The sequence below is a fragment of the Pseudophryne corroboree genome, chromosome 5 (assembly GCF_028390025.1).
Source record: "Pseudophryne corroboree isolate aPseCor3 chromosome 5, aPseCor3.hap2, whole genome shotgun sequence".
Classification (NCBI taxonomy): Eukaryota; Metazoa; Chordata; class Amphibia; order Anura; family Myobatrachidae; genus Pseudophryne; species Pseudophryne corroboree.
This window is the reverse complement of record NC_086448.1, coordinates 618,272,375-618,300,367: the sequence shown is the minus strand read 5'-3', so window position 1 is coordinate 618,300,367 and position 27,993 is coordinate 618,272,375. Positions and strand designations below refer to the sequence as shown.

The 27,993-nt window shown below is 42.8% G+C and overlaps 1 protein-coding gene across 2 annotated transcripts in view; it reads right to left on the bottom strand.

The window, feature by feature from the left end:
* Positions 1 to 27,465, bottom strand: part of DLGAP1 (DLG associated protein 1) — a 1,173,524-nt gene extending 1,146,059 nt beyond the window's left edge. For both annotated transcript variants that reach the window (XM_063923535.1, XM_063923539.1), the window contains exon 1: positions 27,266 to 27,465. The gene's annotated coding sequence lies outside the window, so the exon portion shown is untranslated. The remainder of the gene's footprint in view (positions 1 to 27,265) is intronic.
* Between the last annotated feature and the right edge of the window lie 528 nt (positions 27,466 to 27,993).

The following is a 27,993-nucleotide window of genomic DNA, read 5'->3' as shown; positions in this document are numbered from 1 at the left end:
CTCCTAGCCCCCCAGTGGGACTGTGGCAACGGAGGCAAATACTGACCCTCCCTGGGCCGCTTTTTCCACGCTTCTGCATACGCTAGTTCATAAACTAACACCCCCTATGGGACCCCCAATGCCGGTACAACCGTATGTGGTCCCTGCAGCTAACCCGCCGTGGGCGGACGATTTATCTGCTCAATTAAAGAAGTTGAACCAGTCCCTGACTACTAAAAAGTATGACCAACGCGCTCGTCTCCTCACCATCCACTGCTGTCACTGACACCTCGTCTGATGAAGACAGCACATACACTGACCCCACAGGTTCTGACTCAGATACGGCTGATGGGGAGGGTATTTCACATGTGGATGTTCCTGATCTTTTGGAGGCTATTAAGTTAATTCTGCAGATTATGGATGATCCCGAGCCATCCGTTCCTCCTAAGAAACCAGATAGGTTCAAGCGTCAGAAGGTGATTAAACAAGTTTTACCTCACTCTGACCACCTAGTGGATATACGTCAGGAACCCTGGCAAAGCCTGGGTACGAAGTTTGTGCCTCAAAAGAAGATGCTGGCTCGCTATCCCCTCGCGCCAGAGCTGTCTAAGAATTGGGAAACGCCTACTCCAGTAGACTCACATGTGATTAGGATGGTGGTTTCCTCAGCTCTACCTGTCACTACCGTCACGTCTCTAAAAGAGCCTACGGATAAACGTGTCGAGGGTTGTCTAAAAACGATTTACACCCTCACGGGTGCTGCACAAAGGCCCACTATTGCAGCTACATGGGCGGCAGAGGCTATTAAAGCATGGGCCTTGGAGTTAGAGGCTGAAATCTCCTCTGACCATGCTAGACAATGCTTGTCATATATTGTCACAGCTTCTCGCTATATTAAAGAGGCGGCTTCTGATGCCAGTGTCCTAGCAGCCAAGGCCTCTACTACATCAGTCCTGGCTCGCAGGATATTGTGGCTAAGATCCTGGTCTGTGGATCTGGCCTCTAGATAAATCCTGGAGGTACTCCCTTTCAAGGGGGATATTCTGTTTGGGGGGGACTTAAATAAGATAGTGGCTGACTTGGCTACTGCCAAAACTGCCTGTCTGCCTAATACAGCTCCTTCTGTGTCGAAGGCCAAAGGCACGTCCTTTCGCCCCTTTCGTCCTTCAGGTAAAGCAAAAGGTCAGGCGTACCATAAGCAGGCCCGCACTTCCAAACCTGGTAAGCCGAAGCCCAAAAGAGCCTGGGCTGCCCGTCAGCCAGCAGCCAAGACCGATAAGCCTGCCGCATGATGGAGCGAGCCTCCCCCTAGGGGATCCCAGGGTGGGGGGCCGGCTTCTAGGGTATACCCAGGAATGTTTGAAGACCACTTCAGATGCCTGGGTAAGGGAAGTCGTCACTCGAGGTTACGCCATAGCCTTCAAAAACCGACCCCCTCATCGATTTTGCCAGACAGATGTCCCGTCGGACCAGACAAAGGCAAACACTCTACATTCGGTGGTACAGACCCTCCTGGATACAGGAGTCGTAGTACAGGTGCCTATTGCTCAGAGGGGCCGGGGGTACTATTGTCCACCGTTTCTAGTCCCGAAACCGAATGGGTCCTCCCGGCCCATTCTCAACCTCAAGGCACTGAACAAATTTGTGAAGGTTTCCAAGTTCCGTATGGAAACCCTTCGCTCTATAGTTCTGGCCTTGGAACCTGGGGACTACATGGTCTCCCTGGACATACAGGATGCTTACCTGCATATTCCTATAGCAGTGTCACATCAACAATACCTGAGGTTCGCTATTGGCAACCTCCATTACCAGTTTCGGACGTTACCTTTTGGTTTAACAACGGCTCCACGAGTCTTCACCAAAGTTATGGCGGTGATGACGGTGGTACTCCGCCGTCAAGGGGTCAGAATACTGCCGTATCTGGACGACTTGTTAATCCTGGCAAATTCCCCAGATCTTCTCCTGCGTCATCTGGATATGCCGGTCCGGCTTCTACAAACCCACGGGTGGCTCATCAACTAGATGAAATCCTCCCTGGTCCCTGCTCAGAGCATGGTGCATCTGGGAGTGCTGTTGGACACTCACAACCAGAGGTTGTTCTTGTCTCAGGAGAAAGTCCTGAAACTTCAGGACAGGATTCGTTGCTTCCTTTCTCGTCCGCAACTGTCGATACATTCAGCAATGCAGGTGCTGGGCCTCATGGTGTCAGCATTCGACATGGTGGAGTATGCTCAATTCCATTCTCGCCCCCTCCAGAAGCTGATTCTACCCAAGTGGGACAGCCTGCCTCACCGGATCAGGTCTCACATGATCTCTTTGACTCCGGAGGTCCGTCTGTCACTGCTCTGGTGGCTCCTGGACCGACAATTGGGCAGAGGCCGTCCCTTCTGGATATCCAACTGGGTCCTGTTGACGACAGATGCCAGTCTAAGAGGTTGGGGCGTGGTGCTGGAGCAGCACTCCTTGCAGGGTCGGTGGACCAAAGAGGAATCTCTCCTCTCGATCAACATTCTGGAATTGCGGGCGGTCTTCAATGCATTGAACCTAGCCCAGCATTTGATTCAGAACCGTACTGTTCAAGTACAGTCGGACAACGCCACCCACAGTGGCTTACATAAATATTCAAGGCGGCACTCAAAGCCGTTTGGCAATGAAGGAAGCCTCACGGATTCTACGTTGGGCAGAACGCCATCTACCGGCAATATCGGCAATATTCATTCTGGGAGTCCTGAATTGGGAAGCTGACTTTCTCAGTCGTCAGGACGTGCATTCCGGCGAGTGGGGCCTCCATCCAGAAGTGTTTCAACTCCTCGTGGAAAGGTGGGGTCTTCCAGATGTGGATCTGATGGCGTCTCGACACAATCACAAGGTTCCAGTCTTCGGAGAAAGGACAAGGGATCCTCAAGCAGCATTCGTGGATGTGCTGGCAGTGCCGTGGAGGTTTCGGCTGCCGTACGTGTTCCCTCCGGTGTCACTCCTGCCCAGGGTAATTCGGAAGTTCAAGCAAGAAAAAGGAAATCTGCTTCTCATAGCTCCGGCGTGGCCCAGATGGCACTGGTTCTCAGACCTGCAAGGCCTATCGTCAGAGCGTCCACTTCTACTTCCACAATGCCCAGACCTCCTCGTTCAGGGCCCCTGTGTCTACCAGGACCTAGCCCGGCTGTCTTTGACGGCGTGGCTCTTGAAGCTTCCGTTTTGAGAGCTAAGGGTTTTTCTGATGAGGTCATTAAAACTATGTTGCGGGCCCGGAAACCGGCCTCTGCTCGGATTTACCATCGGGTCTGGCATTCCTACTTTGTTTAGTGCGCATCTAACCATTATGACGCTTCCAAGTTTAGTACAGCCAAACTTTTGGCTTTTCTACAGCAGGGCCTAGATTTAGGCCTGCGTCTGGCCTCCCTCAAGGTTCATATTTCTGCCTTGTCGGTGTGGTTTCAGAGAAAAATTGCGACTTTACCTGATGTTCATACTTTCACTCAGGGTGTGTTGCGTATCCAACCTCCCTATGTCCCGCCTGTGGCTCCTTGGGACTTGTTGGTGGTTTTTGAGGTGTTGCAGGAGCCTCGATTTGAACCTCTTGGTTCAAGCTGACCTTAAGTGGCTTTCACTTAAGGTGGTGTTCTTGCTGGCTATTGCCTCTGCTAGAAGAGTGTCGGATTTGGGTGCCTTGTCTTGTAGTTCCCCATATCTGATTTTTCACCGTGACCGGGCGGTTCTTAGGACTCGTCCCGGATATTTACCTAAGGTGGTTTCTTCGTTCCACCTTAATCAGGAGATTGTGGTTCCAGCTTTTGTCTCTCCTGATTTGTCTCCCAAAGAGCGGTCTTTGGATGTGGTACTGGCTCTCCGTATCTATGTGAAGAGAACTGCTTCTATTCGAAAGTCTGATTCTCTCTTTGTTTTGTTTGGATTTCACAAACGTGGCTGGCCTGCTCACAAGTAGACCCTGGCCAGGTGGATTAGAATGGTGATTGCGCATGCTTATGTGAAGGCTGGTCTGTCAGCTCCTGTTCACATTACAGCCCATTCTACTTGGTTTGTTGGACCTTCTTGGGCGGCCCAACGTGGTGCGACCCTTGACCAATTGTGCAAGGCGGCTACGTGGTCCTCTGGGAACACGTTCATAAGGTTCTATGCATTCGATACTGCCGCTTCCCAGGATGCTTCCTTTGGACGCCGGGTTCTTGTGCCCGCTACAGTGCGTCCCCTCCCATAAGGAACTGCTTTAGGACATCCCCATTGTCCAGACTTGTGGAGCCCAGTGTATCCCGCAGCAGAAAACAAGTTTTATGGTAAGAACTTACCCTTGTTAAAACTCTTTCTGTGAGGTACACTGGGCTCCACAAGGCGCCCACCCTGACGCACTTAGCTTCTTTGGGTTGATATGGCATTAGCCGCTGACACTTCTCTTGTCGTGAGAGTGTGGTGTATGTGGCTACTAACCGTTGTCGTCTCTTTTCCTGCTACTGCATTGGGCTGGTTAACTAAACTGAGCTCCAGTGCTGGGAGGCGGGGTTATAGAGGAGGCGGTTGCTGTGCATTCTGGGAACAGTCAAAGCTTTGAGCCTGTTGGTGCAGCGGATCAAGATCCTACTCTACACCCCATTGTCCAGACTTGTGGAGCCCAGTGTACCTCGCAGAAAGAGTTTTAACAAGGGTAAGTTCTTACCATAAAATTCATTTTTTTTCACACTGTAATGTAAGGAAGTGCTTCCGCAGGCCCCAGCGTGACTCAATCCACTGCAGGGGCTGCGGGGGCTAGAAGTATACATACTGAAGTCCACACACACCCTCCGAACACCCTCCGATACTTTACTGGAACAGCGGCCAGGAGACCCCTGGCAACTCGCAGGGGACCCCCCTGGCAACACGCAGGAAACACCTGGCAACATGGAGGAGACCCCTGGCAACGTGCAGGAAACCCCTGACAACGCGCAGGAGCACCCGGGTGAACATGGAACCCAGAGCATGAAACCCCTAGCAACGTGCATGAAACCCTTGGCAACAAGCATGAGACTCCTGACAACAGGTAGGTAATTTAAAAGTAATTAGGAGCCTTACTCTGTGGCATCATTTGTAAGGGGCATTATTGTGTGTGGGGCATAAAATGATTTCAGGGCCATAACTGTGTGTGGCATAATATGTAATTGATGTTACAGTGTGTGGCATAATGCATAATGGGTGTTACGGTGTGGGGCATATTACGTAATGGGCATTACGGTGTGGCATATTGCGTAATAGACATTATGGTGTGTTGCATAATGTATAATGGGCATTACGGTGTGTTGTATAATGGGCATTATGGTGTGTTGCATAATGTGTAATGGGCATTATGGTGTGTTGCATAATGTGTAATGGGCATTATGGTGTGTTGTGTAATGGGCATTAGTCACTGCCATGGCCACCCGTTAATCCCTGCTGCCGCCTCCCACCGAGCACCCACCAGCAAAAACATAAATTGGCACCTATGGACATATTGCCTTGTACAGTATGTAGCCAGCTTTAGAGATGGCAACACTTTGCTGTTTATGCTCTCTGGTTATCTTCTGTCAGGGAAATACCTATCCAGTAGGAGGTCTGAACTTGTTTGAAGTGGCTGTGCTATTCATTAGCAGCAATGTTGGGGAACTACATACAGATGTGCTTGAAAGTTTGTGAACCCTTCAGAGTTTCTATATTTCTGCTGAAATTTGGGCAAAAATTATCTCCGATTTTCACACAAAAATGAGACAAAAACGTGCTCTCATATTAGCTAATGTTCATGAGTCCACCATCGGTTGGACACTGAACAACAATGGTGTGCATGCAGGATTGCAAGGAGAAAGACATTGCTGTCCAAAAAGAACATTGCTGCCCATCAGCAGTTTTCTAAAGATCACCTGGATAAGCCAGAAGGCTATTGGAAAAATGTTTTTTGGACAGATGAATCCAAAATAGAGTTTTTTGGTTTAAATGAAAATAGTTGTTTGTAGCAAGGAAAACACTGCATTCCAGCATGAAAACCTTATACTATCTGTGAAACATGGTGGCGGTGGTATTATAGTTTGGGCCTGTCTTGCTGCATCTGGCCCAGGAGAACCTGCTGTCATTGATGGGACAATGGATTCTAAATTATACCAAAATATTTTCAAGGAAAATGTCAGGACATCTGCCCATGACCTGCATCTCAAGAGAACGTGGGTCATGCAGCAAGATGACGACCCAAAGCATACAAGATGTTCGTCCAAAGAATGGTTAAAGAAGAATAAATGTAAAGTTTTGGAATTGCCAAGTAAAATTCCTGACCTTAATCCAATCAAAATACTGTGGAAGGACCGGACGTGAGCAGTTTATAGGAGGAAACCCACCAACATACAGTAAGAGTTGAAGTTGTTTTGTTCAGAACTAATCAACAATTACTGGAAACATTTACATGCTGCACAAGGGGGTCATACCAGATACCGAAAGCAAAGCTTCATATACGTTTGACACTCACAGATATGTGATATTGGATCATTTTCCTCAATAAAAAATGAACACGTCTAATGTTTTTGACTCATTTGTTTGATTTGGTTCTCTTTATCTACTTTTAGGACTTGTGTGAAAATCTGAGGTAGTTTTAGGCCAAATTTCAGCAAAAATATAGAAAATTCTGAAGGGTTTACAAACTTTCAAGCACCACTGTACCCCAGAATAGTGTTATTGTAAGTATTTCTTTACAGTTTCTCTCAGTTTTCTGTTATTAAAAATCTACTTATGAGAGAAATTGGGGTACAAGGTATAAGAACGGTAAATTGGGGTGCTTTATGAGTGGGACAAGTGTTTTTATGCTTGCAGTAGTCAGTCTGTTTCCACTTTTTTTAAAGGTCCCCTAAAATGACCCAAATATATACTTATACCCATTTTTATGTACCCCAAATTTAATGAGCACACTTATTTTGCAAAAAAAATAGCTTTCTATCATTTTTTTCACATTTTTAATAAAATGCATATAATAGCCATTTGACCCAATTTAATTATACTAAATAGTTTTATTATAGCCACTAAGAGACTTCAACAATGTTTTTCTACATTAGTTTGACTTTTTTGGGGTTAGAGGCAGATTTCCCCATTTCTTTATACTTATCTCTAGTTTTTCTGGCTTGAATTATTGCGCAAATCACCATTTTGGTACAGGATAGGTGCAAGAAATGGGAGCACGCAGGACGCGATAAGCAGAATTTTCAGGAGATAGGTGCGATAACTTTAGTTGCGGATAGCATTATTGCAACTAATTGGATACCACCCTTCATTGCAATTCGCATAAAAGGGCAGATAAACAGAGCTTTGGAGAGAGAGAAATAGAAAGAGATAAAATAACTACCAATCAGCCTCTGCAATTTGTCAAACACAGCCTGCAAACATGGAAGTTAGGAGCTGATTGGCTGGTTATGTACTTTAACTTTCACCACTTTACCACTCTCCAGGGCTTAGTACATCTCGCCAATAGGGTGTTTATGTTCTGATTGTCAATAGACTGTAATGTACAAAACTGTTTGTGTAAATTAGTACTTAGTTGATAATAATTTCATGTTAATGAAATTCTATTTTTCTAACCATTTAATCTCTACTTGTATTTATTTTCATGGCTGGGGTATACAGTTCCCCAGTATAGTATTAATGGGATTATGTATACAGTAGGTGTACTGTAGTACTGCAGAGTTCCTGTACTGCATCAATAGCATGTCTTACTAAGAATGTAGAAAACAACATGGTGGATTTTTCTTTTTTTAATTGTTTCTATTGATTGTGTGTTGCATAAATTACTTGAACACAATAGTTCTGATTATGCATCATATTATTTAAGACAAAATATGGCAATCAAATATATACTTGTAAAGTGTGTTTCAAGGTAATTAGTAGATGAGTCGTTTCACCATTCTAATTTTGGGTCTGCATGTGTTTTAGCTCATATCCAAGAAGAAAAGTATAATTATTTTAATTAACAAATAGTTAATTTATGTGAGCTGTCTCTATTTGGATAGTTAAAGGAAAATTAGAATGCATACCGATTTTCGTGAGACAGTCCAATTTTTTGGGGACTGTCCCGCTGTCCCACCCGTGGGCCACAGAGTCCCGTGGTGGTGCTTGTGGGGGCAGTTTGGAGGCTCCTGTCACTCATTAAGTTGCTACTCTGCAGCAGCGAATAGATGCTGTGCGCAGTGACCAATTGCTGAGAAAGCACCATATAGGTAAGGCAGAGTCTCAAGCCGAGTGACCTGTATCTGCCAGGGTCCCTGAGATGGGGGTGGAGGCGTAAAAACATGGGTGTACCAGGCCCCATGATTTTTGTTGCTGGCCTTGAATGTAATGTACAGTATATATAGAGATATATAATTGCTGTTTTGGTTGTATATTTTGTCACTTAATCTATTAATATGAATTTCTATGAAACCTTTTGCACTTAGACATAGTAGATCTTTATGTGTCAAGCATATAACCCATTGTAAAAGAAGATGCTGGTAGCACTCAGGGGCTAAGATGCTAATAAACATTTAATAAGCTACTAATCTAAGTAATTAACCAATTCCAAAGGTAGTTTCCAGTTTACCCAATAAATACTGTTCCTTTTCTGCTGTAAATGAAGTTACTGTTAGATTTACGTATCAGTATTATTATTAAGAAAATAGCAGACATTGGACAGACAATAATAATCACCATGCATATTCATTTCCTCACAGCCACTTACCCAATTTGCTATAGGTTCACACAGTATGAAAAGATAATCATAAACTTTATGCTTCAATACACACAAAACATTATAATGACAATGATACTTATATTAGGAAAGATCACACCCAGATAAATTTCCATTTCAGCATAGATGGCACATATCATGGTTCCTTTATTCTGAATTGTTTACCTGATTTATATATTTTTATATAATACCTTAATCAAATATTTATGTGTGTATGTGTATGTATCCCAGACTGCATTACAATTCCTATTAAGCCCAGTACCCACGGGCCGATGCATGAGAGATGTGTGCTGAGCGAACCGCTTAGCCCACATCTCTCCCGCCGCTCAGCACAGCGCGATCTGTGCTGAGCGTGCGGGGGGAGACGGGGGGGCGCTCATTTCACCCAGCGGGTGAAGTGAGCGACCCGCTAAATTGGCCTGCATGCAGGCCAATCTAGCAGCAGCGATAGCGATGCGCGGGGCTGCGCATCGCTATCGCTGTTAGGGGTACTCACGGTGCGATTAGGCTGATATTCTAAGCAATCTAGTCAGATTGCTTAGAATATCGCTCCGTGAGTACCCCCCTTTACAGTTCTTATTTCACACTACAATAATATAATTGTCATCATTACTAATTTAAATTCACAAACTACTTCACATGCATGCACATGATCTCAAAAAAACACCATTGACTGTATCTTTCCCACTGTATTACCATCATCTTCGCACATTTGCAGCTATAAACACCTAGATTATCCACATATGTAATAATATACTACTCTACAAACATATCATGCAGTAATTCAACAATTCTCCACATATCTAAATCACATCGCTCCGTATATATGAAACACAGTCACACATATGTGTGCTTGTGTGTATATATAAAGATCTTAAATGTCCATATAGTAGTTACGCACTACAGTTCAGGGGAGGCCTTTCCACCCTCACAGCTCTCAGTGGCTGAGATGGAGTGAGGACTCACTTCCGCTCACATGCACTGAATTACAGTGCAATAAAAGACTAATGGAGGCACCATCCCCCCCCTCCCCCCAGCAATGGCTGTTTCAACATTTTCAACAGTTTCAACATTTTCAACTGTTTCAACAGTCTGATGATCACACATGTGAAGTAGTGTGACTGGCCCTAGAAGCATAAAGTGATCACATTAGCAATCAGCTACTTTTACACAACACAGGGACAGGCTCCTGCATTTTTCCTGGTGGTCGGGAGTGCCACCTGATTTTTGGTATCCTACTGGCTGTTCCGGAAGGTCTCAGTATGCGTGACCGGCGGTCTGGAGCATACCTCCGTTGGGATCCCAGCAGCAGAATGCCGGCGGGGAATGGGTGGGGTCGAGCACAACAAGACCCTTGCGGGCTCATGGTGACCTACGGTCGTCACAGGTTCTATTCCCACTATATGGGTGTCGTGGACATCCACGAGTGGGAATAGTGCCTGCTAGTCGGCATGCCGACTGTCGGGGTTGTCAGGAGTTTGGGATGAAAGGGGAGGTATTGTGACCGGCGGTCTCCTGACCGCTGGTCACATAAATACATTCTGTTTCGGGAGAGTAGTCAAAAATGTACTGAAAAAGTTCACATATGTGGCTATTCTAATACATTAACTAATATTGGATACTTACTACAGTTTTTGCCAATAGAAATCATTATAAAAACATAAAAAAATAGAAGTTTACCAAGTTCAGCCTTTGATCAGATGGCCCAAAATGCTGAACATTTTGTTTAGATGAAATTGTCTAGAGTTATAACAGCAACCTGTTCGTAGTCATGGCAACACATAGTCTCAGGGAGAAAAAATAACAGCACTATTTATATAAAATACGCTTCCAATCAGGTGGCATTTCTTGCATATCTGTGAACAAACCATAGCTCACATATAATCCTTCACCCATAATAAGTGACACATGGAAGGTAGTATGCACTCATGTTATTGAGAATGGTATTGGTTACAACGCGTTCTATATGTGTATTATCGCAGTCTAGTATTAATATATAATGGTAAAGTAACATAAGGCTGGCACACACTTATCCACCATTTACAAATAATGATATTCTCAATAGACTTCATAAGATGATATTTGACTCCACTCATTGATTAACTATATATGACAACACGCAATGGAAAGCTAAATATTTCAGAAATGTAATAACCCTAGCTATCTCCCTCTAGACCTCCAGATGTCTTCAGAAAAGCAACTGCAGAAAACGCATAAAGGGAGCACATATTGGATATGATATTTTACTTTCAAAATGTGGAAGCCCTTATACATATACAGTATCAAAGCAAAAATCCTCCTTAATATCATTTATTGCCAGGGCTTTTATTATACATTCATACAGACATACGGTGTCTAAGGGCGATATGTATAAGTTCTTCTAGAGAGGACAGGAGGAAAAAGTGCCCAAATGCAACCAATCAGCTTCTTTCTAGCATTTTATAGAGTCTACTTGATAAATAAAAGATTATTGGTTGCTAAGGATTACATCTCCACTTGTCCTCTTTAGAAGGTCTGAGACATATCTCCATCTATCTTCCATACTTTATAATATTCAATTTAGATACTGCATTAACTAGAGGTTTCTTGCAAATATTTCAAGCTAAATACAATGAAAATAGCCAATTACACTGAACTCCCAATGTCACGATCCGGGTATCTGGACGCCATTTCTTACCCATCAGATGCCTCCTAAGGCTGGCTCAGCGCTCCAGGACCGGATCCCATCTGTTATCCTGATGTTTACATTCCTGTATCCTCTCCTGTCACTCTGGGACGCTGTCACAGTAAACACCATATTACACCTGGCATGGCGTCTCCCGCGGCCTCCGCCGCCGTCCCTGCTCTTCTGCATGCAGAGTGTCTGAGTGGCGATTACGTCAGCCGCGGCCTCCGCTGTGTCCGCGTGGTTGGATGTGCATCTGTCAGCCTGGCGCCTCCTGTCTCCGGTGGCCGGCGCCGCCATTACTGTTTTCATTACCACATGGATTACAAACCAAACTTCCCTCCAAGTGTCTGCATGGGCGCAGCCATCTTGGATTCTGTCAGCTGATCATTTCCACCAATCTGTTCTCAGTATTGATAATCTGCATAATTGCCTAGCCAATCCCTTCCTTGCTGCAGGTATAAATACACTGTGCCTGAGCAAGGAAGGCGTCAGTGCTTTGGTTGTCAAACCTAGTTCCTGTTTGTCTCTCTCCTGTGATTGTCTTCCAGGTTCCAGCTCCTGTCTCAAGACTTCTACCATAGAGACCCGCACCAGCATTCCACCTACGGTGTAGCCTGACTCTCCAATCCATTGTGGATTCATCTGTTTCCAGCTACAACATTACCTGCTTCCAGCTCAGCTTCCAGCAGAGTACAGCTTCCCTTAAAGGGCCGGTGTCCTTTCTACACTTTACCACTCTCCACCGGTATTATTATTTCTCCGCTCTCAAGTTCTACATTTCAGTTCATATTTCATCGCTCCCAAGTTCATTTATTATTTAACTGGTTCCAGCCAGTATCCACTCCGTGCTAACAACAGTCTGGTTCCAGCCAGTATCCACAGCAGCTGTTTTATCTTCAGCAACCCAGCTTTCCCTGGAACACCAGCTGGCACAATCCTGGGTTATCTCCATTGCTACAGTCGGGCCTGGTAAGGACTTTCCATCTAGAAGATCATAAGAACTATCTCACACTACCAGTGCCCTGTGGCTCCTGCCATCCTGTAGTACCCAGGAACTGTATTTATTCTTTGCTGACTTTTACGTTTTCTTTTACTGCTGCTGTGTTGCGGAGTTGTCATAATAAACATCATTGACTTTTATCCAAGTTGTCGTGGTCACGCCTTCGGGCAGTTATTATTCATGTTACTTACATGTCCAGGGGTCTGATACAACCTCCCAGGTTCCGGTACATCTCAGCCCCTACAACTGAGGCTGCCTCCCGTCAGCTCAGGCCCTCAGTTGTGACACCCAAAAGCTATAGGATAGGTGCTAAGTATCACCTAGGACCCCCTCTAGCTCGGCGAAGTGAAGCAACTCGAAGTGACATCGATTCCACAAATGAAGGTGCTGGATCTTGGGTGTGAATGGACCTCTTCACAACACCTCTTCACAACATCCCATAAATGCTCAATTGGGTTCATGTTGGGGGAACCTGGTGGCCACACTATATGTCAGAACACACCTGAATGCTCCCCTGGAGAGTGCATTATCCTGCTGGAATACTCCATTATTGAGGGAGTACATAGTGTCCATAAAGGGATGCAATTGGTCACCAAGCACTGAAATGTAACAGTTACCGGTCAATGATATGTTCAGGTGAACCAGCGGACCCGAGTTACTGAATGCTGCATGAAGACAGCCAACACCATTATGGAACCAACTGGAGTCCCTGGTGTCATGGGCTCTGTCCCACACCCGAACCCTACCATCAGCCTAAAACAACTGGAACAATGACTCATCGGACCACGCCACATGTTGTAAGTCCTCTAAGGACCAATTAATGATGTCATGAGCACAGGTAAGGTGCTGTGTCTGGTGTCATTCTGCTTAGCATCAGTAGACTCCCTGGACTCTCTGCAGACCAGCATGTGCAGGGCTCGAAATGGAGCCTGCTGCTGATTGCCCCCACTGGACCTGCCCCTGTGCTTAGTGCATAATATTGAAAAAAAACTTTGGGAGGGGGCACTGCAACAACCCACTCCCCCCTAGATTTGCACCTCCTTCCCCCATTCCCTCTCAATGGCCCTGCCTATATTTGGGGATTTCTGGGTCCACTTGAAGCTGGACATGGTGGAAATAGTAAAAACATCTCTACAAAGTACAACTTACTACCATTTATAATCTCCTCCATCCAATTCAACTTGTATACATTTTTCATAAAGTACTGCTGAGTTTATCTTAAAAAATGTTAATGCATGTCTTAATTATGAGAGCGAGAAGGCATTGGTACTGCCTGTGTTATATGTCTCTGTTGTATGTTTCAATATTTTTTTTTGCAATATATAATGTGCTCCTTGAATGGGCTAAGTGTCTCGCACTGAGATTATATGCTGAGACAGAGAGAAAATGCTCTGCATCATCCCAAGAAATACCTCATTAATCCATTAACTCCACCTTGTTTGCTAATTTAAATAATTTTGTACTACAAATTATATTTACATTTTTGCGTAATTACACATCTAATTGTTAAATACATCTAACATATCAAAATAACAGTAATTAATTATAAAAAAAAAGGCTTAACAATTTAAAGTGAAAAAAAAAAAGGGAAAACACTACTATAAACAGAAGGATGATTACAATGGTTGCTGACTATTTGGTTGTTAGTCAGTCTAAAGAATGAATATGCAAACTACTAATGTAAGGTAAACTTATACCATTTGATTAAGTAAACTGTTAACTTATTACATTGTTTGATAGACTACAGATGTAGCCGGACTCAGCTTAACTGTGATATGTACACACAGGCGCACGCATCGCGGCTGCGACTAGCTGTACCCAGCTGAGACTATTTGCAACTGCAATTGCATGATGTTAAGTCTATGGATTGCGAGCTCAAATATACGCACGCACCTGCAAACATGTGCATACACCGTCACAAATGAGTCACAGCCATGCCTAGTCGCAGCCAAGCTGGCTACATCCGTATACTAATGAGACCCATGATTTATGAATTTGGGTTTTTAAATTTTTTGTGTGGATTTTAAGCAGGCGATTCAAAACAAGATAGTCATACAATTTGTAAATCTTTTATACTGTCAATTTGGTAAGGGTAATGGTCAGGATACATGTTCGTATTCAGTCTAAGGTGCTTGTTTATTAACATTTACACTAATGACATGAAAATGATAATTTGGAAGGTTTATACAGATCATGTATTGTATCCATGACACATCCATCATGCCAAGCGGTTGACCGAAAGTGACCTCACCGCTGACCACAAAGTTCCCACCATTGGTTACAATGGAGCGCATAGGCGCTACATTGTAACACTGCCGTGTGCCGCCTGTCATACAGTACAGGAGCACACAGCCGATCAGGAGGATGCCACAATGTGGCGTTCCCTGATTGGCTGATGGAACCCACTTAGACATCAGTCAGAGGGGGTTTCTGGCATTCGGGGAAAGGGGTCCCATGTGAAAACATGGGTCCCCTTTCAGTTCGTGGTCGGGTGTCCCGTTTTTTTATTTTTACAAGTACGTGGATTACAGATGGATTATCCGAGGAGCCCTCTATACTGGATTTGGTGAATAGGATTTTTTCAACAGGTACACCATGGATTCTACTGGAGAAGAGGACCGACCCTTGTGTGAACATAAGGTAAGTATGTGTATATGGTGGTGTGTATGTATGCATAAAAGTTATACTTTCAAGGTGTGTGTGTAATGTCTTTATTGGGGTATTTTTTTAGTAGTAGTACTACAGGTACCAGCGGGCCCGGTTTTCCGCCGCATGCTGGTACTTGTGGTTCTCCAAGTACCAGCTTGCGGGGGAGGCTTGCTGGGACTTGTAGTACTGCTACTAAAAACAATATTCATTACTTTCAACAAAGGCTATCAGCCCCCCATCCGCAGCCCATTGGATGGGGGGGACAGCCTCGGGCTTCACCCCTGGCCCTTGGGTGGCTGGAGGGGGACCCCTTGATTGAAGGGGTCCCCACTCCCCCAGGGTACCCCGGCCAGGGGTGACTAGTTGGATATTTGATGCCACGGCCGCAAGGCACTGTATAAAAGTGACCCCCGGCTGTGGCATTATCTGTCCAGCTAGTGGAGCCCGGTGCTGGTTTCAAAAATACGGGGGACCCCTACGCTTTTTGTCCCCCGTATTTTTGGAACCAGGACCAGGCGCAGAGCCCGGTGCTGGTTGCTTAAATATGGGGGAACCCCTGTCAATTTTTTTCCCATATTTTTGCAACCAGGGCCGGCTCAAAGAGCCCGAGGCTGGTTTGGTTTAGGAGGGCGGACCCCACGCATTTTTTTTGTGAAAAATTATAACATTTCCCACCCCTTCCAACTGAAAAACATGCACGGATCTCATGGATCCGTGCATGCCTATACAAACACGGGATAAAAAAGCAGGTCTGGTTTTTTTTAGCACTTTTTCACGATTTGTATTTTAGCACGGCAGTGTTTGGCTATTGTCGGCAGTGTTTGTGTTTTGCACTTTTTAGTAAATTCACGATTTCTACCAAATTGCAGGCGTATTTGACCGATGGTGTATTGATTCGTGATTTTTTCCTAGGACTTCCAAAATATTACGAATGCCCTCATCACTGCCGTGATTTTTGCTTAGTAAATTACCGAGATGACACTTTGAAGAAAAAACGGCATCTCGGTCAAAATTGGGACCTTAGTAAATATACCCCTATGTCTCTATTCCCAGCAAAAGGGTCTTCACTGGACTCCCCATCTGTTACTTCCCCAGCCAAGCTAGCAAAAGGCAAAGGGTCAGAAAGTTCAGAAGACACACGTACATCCACAAAATCACCGTGATTATCAACTGGCTCTTTACTTCTCATATCTGTTGATAAACTTGATTCCCACAGTTTCCAAAAATGAGGAAAATCCCTCCCTATTATGGCCTCATGCACCAAGGTGGGGACCAGTCCTACTTTAACAATTGCTGACCCACAACAAGTTTCTATATTCACTTCTGCAGTGACATAATGTTGGGTATCCCCATGTATGCAGGTTACCCCAATAGGTATTTGCTGGACCTTTAAGGGGTTCACTAACCCAGCTTTCACAAGGGTAACTAAACTTCCTGAATCTAGCAAGGCCTCTACCCGGTTACCCTCTAAGAACACGTCATACATTTGTTTTTCCAGCTCAGGTGCAGGTACCACAGTACAGGCTAACCTAGCAAAGAGAGACATTCTGCGACATTCAAAGGCAGCATCACATTGCATGGGTTCTTGCGTGACTGGGCAATTGGCAATAACATGACCTGGCATACCACACCTAAAACATTTAACCACACGATTATCAACCCGTTTGGGCAGCATAGACCTTTCTAGCCCCATTGGCCTGTCTCCAGGGCCAGTGTTTACAGTCTCTCCAGCCTTGCGTTCTCTTATCCGCCCAGCAACGTTTTCCCACGGAACAGTCTAACCAGTCTTTATGGAAGGGCGCTGTCGAGGATCTATGGGTTGCTGGGTGGTCATCAGTAGTTCCTCTGCCGCCAAGTACCTCTCTACCATGTCCACTAATTGGTCAGCAGTATCCGGGTTTCCATGGCTCACCCACTTGCGCAGGACCACGGGCAAAGATCTCAAATAGCGGTCCATGACGTCTCTTTCAACCCTCTGGGGACCAGTTAATGTCTCTGGCTGTAACCATTTTTTTGTTAGCTGAATAAGGTCATGCATCTGGGAGCGAGGAGGCCTCTCCATGCGTACACCCAACGGTGCACCCATTGTGCTCGTACTGACAGCGTGACTCCAAGGCGGGTCAGGATCTCAGTCTTTAGTTTATCATAGTCCCGATCCTCAGCAGGGCTTAAATCAAAGTACGCTTTTTGGGGCTCCCCTGACAGAAAAGGTGCCAGCAGACTGGCCCACTGTGCTTTCAGCCAGTTCTCACGCTCGGCAGTCCTTTCAAACGTGGTCAGGTAGGTCTCCACATCATCAGCCTCTGTCATTTTTTGCAGGAAGTTACTGTCCCGTATAGAACTAGAGCTGGTCGGAGCACTGACGGCCACATCTCCAATCTGGGCTGCAAGGCTCTGCACCACTTCTGCTAAGGCCTCTCTATCCTGATGCTGTTGCCTCCAATTTTCCTCCATTGCCACCTGCTGCTGTCTGATGGCCTCCTGCTGAGCCACTGTAGCTTGCAGCAAGGCTTTGAGCAGTTCCTCCATGTCGACAGATTTTTCAGGCAGCTTTGTAGCTGCTTTCACCCAGGACATATATCAAACACTCAGGGGTGAGTCTCAGCAACTTCACACTGGGCTGTATCTGCATAAACCACCATTTTCTGCAGGCCTCATAAAGCTGCGGCTTTCACTTATGCGCAGAACGGTATGCTCGTATTCTCCACCAAGTTGTAACACTGTAGGGGAACCGGACCCGTTTCCGGGGTAGATGGCAGCCGGCAGCAGCTGAGAAGTCATACAAGTTCAGTTTTTATGGTGCAACTGGCCACAAACAGTTTTAATAAACAGAAAACAAAACAAACATCAAAAGAAAATACCTTGCCTGTCCGGCACTAACTAAACACAAGACGTTCCTAGCTGTCTCTAAACAAAAAAGCACAGAGTTTTCCAGTCAACACTGTTTGGCCCACTTGTATCAGGAAGCGTGATCCTGCAGTCTTCCCAGGCAGTCTGCACACACTAATCAGGCTAGCAGCCCTATAACCCACTTACACAGCTGAAACCCTGATTAGCCCTCTGTCAGGCCAAAGACCCAAACTGGGCCCAATGTCTGGAACTTGCCCTATCTCTCTTTCAGGGCCCTTATCCAGCTTTTCCAATAAACTGAAAAGGTTCTGACAAAACAAAACATTTCCCTAATGCATGTAAGACAAGAACCTGGGACAAACATACCTGCCCTCAAACACTATTCCAGTGTTCTTGTCACAATATATATATATATATATATATAAATAAATACAAATTCCCAAGTGCGCTAAAGTGGAATGTAATTACACAGTTCTTCCAGCGTTATTTTCGTCGGAATGTAGACTGGAGGGTATTTAAATCTGGGGACCTGTAACAGACACCCCTCACCAAATAGTCACCCAAAAAAGAGGCCAACAGGCCAATTAGTAAAAAGTTATTTTAATAACGTATACACAGGTCAAAGTATAAAATTGTGTAAATAAAATGCAACTAAAAGAGTACACAGCCAACACGTTTGTAAGGTGGAATCTAGATATCCCCTCACCTTTTGCAAGGTGCGAGCTCGACAGGGAGTATCTTTACAGACTAGGTTGTGATTCTCTGACTGACAAACCCAATGCGTTTCGTCTTATCGACTTCATCAGGGGTAACTTGTTTGGGGAAAAATAATAGTTATCGATCTCGCACCTTGCAAAAGGTGAGGGGATATCTAGATTCCACCTTACAAACGTGTTGGCTGTGTACTCTTTTGGTTGCATTTTATTGACACAATTTTATACTTTGAACTGTGTATACGTTATTAAAATAACTTTTTACTAATTGGCCTGTTGGTCTCTTGTTTGGGTGACTATTTGGTGAGGGGTGTCTGTTACAGGTCCCCAGATTTAAATACCCTCCAGTCTACATTCTGACGAAAATAACGCTGGAAGAACTGTGTAATTACATTCCACTTTAGCGCACTTGGGAATTTGTGTTTATTCTTGTATGCTTTTGAGGTCTCCCAACAAAGATCTCTCCCGTGGTGCCGCTTCTAGGTTGGCGCGAGATAAAGATACTACTGTGTTTTTCATATATATATATATATATATATATATATATATATACACATATACATATATATATATATATATATATGGGTGGTCTTCAGGTTGCCAGCTGTCGGGATCCCGGCGCACAGTATGCCGGCACCAGAATCCCGACATCCGCCATACCAACATTTTTTCTCCCTCGTGGGGGTCCACGACCGCCCTGGAGGGAGAATAAATAGCGTGCCCGCAGCGTGGTGAGCGCAGAGAGCCCGCAAGGGGCTCATTTGCACTTGTCTTGCTGTCGGTATGCCGGCGGTCGGGCTTCCGGCCGCCGGCATACCATACTACACCCATATATATGTACATGGTACTGAACAATTGCCATTCAAACTAAATGAGGATCTGTAACAATGCAAAACCAAAAAAATAACAGATTCTAGAGTATAGCAAAAGTTTTAAGAACACCAACATTAAAAAAGGTTACCTATACCCTAAATAAGTATAGGGAATAAAAATATACAATAAAAATATATTATAAAAATACCCCCACATTATTTTGATTAGAGCCTCACACCTCCAGGGGGTGGCAAATGGTTTTCCGTGGATTACAGTTCAAACTCTTTCTAATTGGATTGCAAACCCCTATTTTCACTATGGTAATAGTGTAAGTTCATTTTGGTGCAAATGCGTGCGAGTTATTGAAACTCGTACTCATCGCAAATGGAATTGGATGGTGCGAGTAGTTTGAAGTTTTCCCAAGACCGTGTGACAGACACGTCACAGCTTCTTCACACCAACTCACACTTATTTGGATTGACCCCTAAAATTGTTATTAGAGCCTACTCTTATTTGTTAGGAAAAAAAATGAATAAATTATTTTAAGAGCAGATATCATAAAAAGAAGCGTTGCACGTATGTGTACTGTCTTATATTGTTTCAGCTATCCTTGCAATTATGTTTTACCGTCCTTTTAGCACAGGTTAATCAATAGCTCATTATCTGATAAAATAAAATACTGAACAAAGTTTGGCTAATTGTCCAATTATTATATCATGAATGCAAACACGCTACCCTCAATCATTAATTCCTATAAATATCACATACTGTATAAACACAAACAATTATATGCAATCATTTTGCCACTTCTGGTTACTAAACCAGGAAAAAAAAAAACATATTGAATAAATACCATGGGGTATATTCAATTACAGTTGGATCCTCTCCAACGGAGAGGATCTGACACATTAGTATTCAATAGCTGGCCATTTCCACCCATTTCCCCTCCCATTCTGACCATTCATTTCCGCCCCCTATCTTGTGGGCGAAAATGAATGGTTGAAAATGGACCATTTTCGACCGCAGCGGGATCAAAAACACATGGATGAGCACAGAGCCGGATTTCCCACTAGGCATGTGAGGCACGTGCCTAGGGGCGGCACCTGCAGAGAGGAGGAGACAGCAGCGAGCTCTGGCGCTGCTGCTGTGTCTCACAGGCTCAGCCTCAGAGGGACATTAACAGCAGAAAGGAGGAGAGAGCAGTGAGCGTCGGCGCTGTCGGCGCCTCTCTCGGCCAGGCGGATATTATCACTAATCACTGGTACCAAGGCTTCGCTGCTGTGTTTCTAAACATGGCTGGGCTGCCAGAAGCAGCCAGCAGCCCGGTGGGACATCAACTAGACAGCAGAGAGGAGGAAAAAGCAAGGAGCGCCCGTGCCGCCGCTGCGGATCACAGGCTTAGCTTCAGGGGGACATTAACAGCAGAGGAGGAGAGAGAGTGTCCAGTGGGAATCTAATTGACAATGACATCAGAGGAGAGGAAGAGAGAGCAGCGAGTGCCTGCCCAGCGCCGATGGGGGGGGGGGACGCCCAATAATATTGTGCCTAGGGGTGGCCTGACCCTTAAATTCGGCCCTGGATAAGCAGAGATTTCGCTCATCGATGTGTTTTTCCGACAGGGCAAAAAAAGGGCACTTCAGTTAAATATTGAAGTATCAGAAAGTTCTGGTTATCGGTGGAAAGTGCCGTCTTTCCGCCCTGTCGGAACTTCCGACTGTTATTGAATATACCCCTATGGCTCACAACCACCATGTGCCCCTCTAAGAAGATTAGACATAAACTTAAAAATAAAGTTAATTGATTGCTATAAAGCAGGAAAGGCTATAAAAAGATACATAAATGATTCCACTTACAGTTCCCAATGTCAGAAACATAATTGAAGAGCCATTAAATCATTGCTGGTATATTATTTGATATGTCCTTACAAAATACACTTTTTGCTGAACAGAAAGTCCCCAATATCTTCTTTTTTTTAAATATATGTCAATGGTATTTTATATGTTTCGCATTATCCCTACTTTTATTGAGTAGGTTTGCCAATATCTTAAGACATTTCTGTTCTGACCTTAGGCAAGTGTCTGAGGCCTTGGGCCCTGAGGTTTACCTATATAAATTTACATGACAGGCACATTGTGCCTGAGAAATGCTTAGTACATGGTTAGAAATCTCACAGAAAGAAGGTATTGAATGTGAATGAATGTGAATATTGGGGAAGTAAAGCAGTAATACCTGCTGCCATATTTATTTTTATTTCCTTGGTCTATATATTTTTCTTCACTATTGCAGAGCTTAAAATGAAACATTCTAATTTATTTTCGGAATGTAACTTATTTTACTTAGATTTACTTTAAAAATTGTGGAAAGGTTTAACTGCTGAACACAAATGCTCCATGCATAAGCAATACAAAGTTGCCATCTTGCCGGCAGCCCCCACCAGGAGGGGTTAGCTAGGTCGGTGATGCACGGGACAGTGCATGAGACATAACACCAGACTTGAGTTATCATGGCTCTAACTCTGCTATTCAATGCAGTGATTACCGGAAATGTGAAGTATGGGATTGGACCACGATGTTACGATTTACTGCAAATCATGCCAGTGGCCGCCCAGACCACCCAGTTCATTCAGGAAGTGTGCAGTCATGGGTGGTCAGCTTGTGACCTCCAGGAGACTTACCTACTATTCCAGGTGTCTGGGAGAGACACCCAAGCTTTGTATGTTCCAGGACTGTAGGCAAGAATGAAGTGATCTCTTTGTCTATAAATATCATCTGTTGGTTTCCTGTGGGTGCTAAATATAGTAAACCAAATCACTGATACAAAGCTTCACTTATTTTAATTCAGGCACAAACAAAGCAGACTTTAGTGCATAGCAACAAATGTCACAGCATGCTCTAACTAAATCTACTCTTGTTGGAAAATATCTGCTTTGTTTGATACTAATTGTTGAGCCAAATGTTGTAATAAAGATGTTTCTAGCTGTACATCTTCTAGAAATAAAATAAATAAAAAATCTTACTACTGTAATTCATATCTTACCAGAATTTAACATATGGGATGTTTCAAAGTTGAGAGCAAAGCAAAAAATGGAGCATTCTGTATATGACTCTATAGTTGATAGTCAAGATTAACTGATTAAGTGATGAAAGATGACACAAAATAGTTCAAATAATGTTTTATGTACCATTGGCTGTAGTCTGGTTTTCATTATTCAAAGATATCTTTTTGGATGTATTTCACAGATAAAGCCTTTAGAAAGCCATATACTTTATAATTGTATACAACATGGTAAAAAGAAAAAAAAAACAACAGAAAACATCTTATTTTGTAAAACTTTTCTTAATGAGTAGAACTGACATGTTATGTACAAAGGGAGTTGTCTAGTTATGCTAAGAATGTGTTCAACACTTCCCATGGGTATCTGGCTGCTGTGTACATTTTACAATTGTTATAAATAGCTAATATTTACTTTTCCTTGTGATTAAAGAGTATGACAGCTACCACTCATTATACCGAATATAACTATGGAGTAAAATAAATGTATATTTGCAGAATTGTTCTTACCCATCTGTTTTCTGGGATTTTCATAGAAAAATAATCACAACATGCTGAATATAAATCTGGTTCACCTTTTCTTTAACTGCTGTTCATGGACAGTTAACACCATTTATTTTTTAAACCACAAGTTATTATTATTATTACCAGTTATTTATATAGCGCACACATATTCCGCAGTGCTTTCCAGAGAATATTTGGCCATTCACATCAGTCCCTGCCCCAGTAGAGCTTACAATCTAAATTCCCTACCACATGTGCATGCACACTCAATCACGCTAGGGTTAATTTTTTTTGGGATCCAATTAACCTACCAGTATATTTTTGGATTGTGGGAGGAAACCCACGCAAGTACGGGGAGAATATACAAACTCCACACAGTTGGGCCATGGTGGGAATCAAACCCATGACCTCTATGCTGTGAGGCAGTAATGCTAACCACTACACCATACGTACTGCTCCGTGTTCAAATTTCTTCAGTTATGTTTTATCCTTTATTGCTTTCTATATATAATTTCCACCAAGGATTTAAAAATTCTAATTTGCAAAGAATTTCACATTTTAAGGAACTACAAAACAATGTTTAATAGCTGTAGGAATGTGTGTAAATATTTATTAAATAAGTAACATGAATCCTGGAAACAATGTTATTTCTACACATACGTAAACTTGTTTATTAATTTAAGTCTTTAGCTACAGTAACAAAGATATTTCAACATTGTACATGAGACAAAGGGGTCTATTTTCTAGGCCTTGGAAGAAGACAAAGTGGCCTGAGACAAAGTACCAACCAATCAGCTCATAACTGTCATTTTTCAAACACAGCCTGTGATATGACAGTTAGGAGCTGATTGGCTGGTACTTTATCTCCTTCTACTTTATCTCCATCCAAAGCTTAGTAAATAGACACCAAAGTCCTTTCCTGCCTCTAAGATGTGTCATCTGGATCAATGTTGTGGTAATTTTAGCTGCCTTCCTTTTGTTTCAAGTAACCAGTGTTTAATAAAACAGTACATCACAGGGTGAGACGGATTATAATAAGAACACAAGAGGTCAGTGTACATTATTAAAGCGCAGGCAGCACACAGTATGAACTACAGTATTGTTTAGTTACACTGGTGAAATAATATTCAGTTTCCATTTTTACCATCTTGTCCAGTGGAGCCAGTAGGTTTTGTGTGCCATGTTAATGACATTACAGAGTGAGGTGCCAACAAATATATAGGTTTATAAGATTTATTTGCTATTCTAGTGTGAAGGTACTTTTTAGATGCAAAAATGTAGCTCTGTATTAACGTCTCTGTATTAAGCATATCTATTAATTACAGGCACATTAGCTTGAAAGGTTTGAAAGATAGCCATGTATCCATACAAATAACACTGCACTATGCTAAAACAATTCTGAGCACAAAACTGGTCTGACCAAGCAAATAAATAATATATGCTTTTGCACATGCCCTTACACATACAGTATATGCATAATCTCTTCACTATAATCATGAAAGCAGATTACATGTTCTGTACATTCCACACTATACAGGTAAGGCAATATTCAACTACTAAGATTAAGACCATTCCTTTGTTATTTAATAAAAAAAGGAGCTACTGACACACATTTACAGTTAAATTGGCATAATATACTGTAGAATATTTATCCTAATGGTTGTTATATATATATATATATATATATATATATATATATATATATATATATCACTTTGGTAGTGTCAGGCTTACAATAATAAAAACCTGCAATGTAGTAGAGGCCATTTTATATAAATGTTGTTCGTTTGGCTTTTGGGAGATATTTTATTAGATTGATACCACACTGGAAGCATCATATTTCTTCTACATTATTGTAATAATTTTTTTCTCTTTACAATATATCTGCTTTAATAGACAAGCATTATTAAACCAAAATAATCTGTTTAGAAGATAGATTTACTGTATATTTTTCTTGTTGGAAAACACTTATGGAGGCAGACAGGTTGTCTGAATGATCAGGCTCTTCAAATTAAAATTCTATGCCTGCACCACTCAACTACAGATACAATTTCCCTAAGACCTGCAGTGTGTGACCTTGGGTCAGTGTCCTAACTTCAGTGTAGCTAAAGTGAAGGGGAACTATTATGTTCGATTATTTATAATGTATTTTTTTAGTGAATACAGTACCTGGTACAACATTATTTGTATGTTCCCTTTTACTTTGACTCACCACATTAAAAGATGTAGCATGTGGGTCATAAATAAGGCAGCACTACATTAAGTTACTTGCATGTTGAGCTTCTTGATTGTTTAAATATAAACTGAATAAAGCAAATAGATACTATGGGGTCTATTCATGAAGCAGTGAAAAGTGAGCAGAAGTGAGCCAGTGGAGAAGTTGCCCATGGCAACCAATCAGCTGCTCTGTACAATTTTATAGTATGCAAATTATAAATGTTAATTCAATGCTGATTGGTTGTGATGGGCCACTTCTCCACTGGCTCACTTCTCCACACTTTTCACTGCTACATGAATAGACCCCTTTATATTTAACACCACTACTTTAATACAAAGATAATCCAAAAGGAAAGATAACATATTTTCTGCTATAGTGCAATTGTGCTGATTTTAACTTAAGTTTAGAAAATATCAGCCCAATGAGTTATTTTAGTTGGTTTGTTTGCTTTTTTGATTGTTAATCAAAATCCTATAAAGTAGTATTAGATATTTAAAAAAAGATACCTCAGCTAATTATTTCATAAATTCAACTCAGGACCTATTGTACGTACCGCTGGGTATTGTCAGTCTGTTTCATCCAACCTCTAGTTCTTGATAACTTCAACCAGTGATCTCCACTGCCACACGCAGTTTACAAGCGGTATAAACCCCACAAACAACTTCATGAAATGTGTTGAAACATCACCAATCCGTTAACTCATACTACCCAGAGATACTTTGATGATATAATTAAATGAACTTAGCTATGCTATTTATTATAGCCTTACATGTTACGTGCATTTCTTTCCAGCTACACGTGCAACATAGAGTATAGCCTGCTTTTTGCAGCGACTGAATAGAACGGAGGGCTGTAGAGAACTATCGCTGAAGAGATAAATCTGCCCTGGCTTCATCTTTTAAAAAAAAAAAATACGCACAGTACTTTACATATAGATTAGCGTTAACAGGGAAAACAGTTAACAGGGAAAACAAGTTAACCAACTACGATAAAATACCTTGCTATACTGTACCTCAATAAAAGCAGCTGTACACCTCTTATAACCAGGTAAAATATATGTAATCAAAATTATAACATGAAATAAAACAAGGAACTCTGGTTGTCACGATGATTGAAATACTCAACTTTATCGCGTGTTTTAAATTACAGGCACAAATTAATCTTCCTGCCCTACAGCTAAACAATCTTTTTGGGTCAACTCCTGAGAACTTGACATTGTCCCATTGCTGCCACAGGGCAAATATTGTAGAGCAATGCATGCCTGCAGCACGGGAGCCCAATATCACAGGTTCTGTGGAAACCGGATTGTACAGAATGTCCACAATTAATCGCTCCCCTGCAGTAAAATACAAACGCTTCATTGAATGGGTCAGTCATTAAAATACTTCTTCCTGGAATAGCATGCAACATCCCATTCCTAGTGTCTGCAGCCACTAACTTCAGATACAAGAAGGAACTGTAACTGCAACGGACTGTATAACGACATGTGGCATCACACTGCAGAGCAGATATTCCCAATGTACAAACTCTGCTATCTGTTCTTAAACAGCTTTGTGTACAAGTCATCCCCAGCCTCCTGTGTTAAAGCAGAAGACATTATTCACATAGGCTCCTTCAGCCCTCTAGCGAGGTAAGCTAGATAGAGATCATACATAGCTCTTTAACAAGAAATTCACATGATGTAGTACCTACAGTATTTAATGTAAAGATTGTAACAATACGAGCATCAAATACAAAGCATGAGAAAGCTACTACAGTAATGCAATTTTTAACATGATATACTGAAGCCCCCCTTTTGTACAGTAGACAGTAAATGCAACAGCAAGGGGGGATCAGTAATGAATAAAGGAATCTCTGCACTGGTAAGATGACCTGTAACTGAACCATTATATAATGAATATTTAGTGAATGAGTTCTGTACATGGACTATGACAAATAACAATATGACTCAACAATGAGAGTTTCAGTCCGGCGTTCTGCATGATCTCCTTATGAATGAGCCAGCAGTGGACAGCGACAGGTGCTGAAAGCTCTGCCTGCATTACAGCATGAGCTTCAGCGGCAAGTCTGGCATCTGTAATTACATATATGATATTCATCTTACCTTCCTGACACAGCCTTTCACTCTTCCAAAATACGAAGCCAACAATCACTGCATGTACAAACCGACTGGCTAATCCTGCATGGAATGGCTCCTGGAGGTCGGGCTGGCTTTTGCTTTTCTGATTGCACAATGTGCTGTACGTTGTATGAAAAAAAAAAAAAAAAAAAAACAGAAAGACGACAAGAAGTCGGTGCAATAGTCCAGTCAGTGAATGGCAATACTGGAGGAGGAGTACGCAGCTGCAGCTCCCCGGGAGAAGGCGCTGCTAGTGGGTCTTTTATTTATTTATTTTTTTATCCTCTACAACACCACTAGAAGCGTCAGCCAATTCCCATGCAACTGAGCCTGCAAATCAGCGCCCTATTGGGTGCCGCAGCCTTGTAAAGCATAACGTTATTCAGGCTTACCCTGCAATTAATATTAAGTATTACTCTATGCTCAGAGCAACCCGTCCTCTGATGCTTACAAAAGTATAGTACATAGAAAAAGCACACACTACATATAAAAACAATGCGCATAAAAGAGGCACACTTGTACACATACATATTGCACATACAGTCAGACACATATACACACATTTACACACATTATATATATATATACATACATACAGCTATATGCATGCATACTGTACATAGTTACACAAACACACACATCCATATACAATACATATTGTACACAGCCACACACATACAGGCACGCAAACAAAAAAATCATACACTAATACA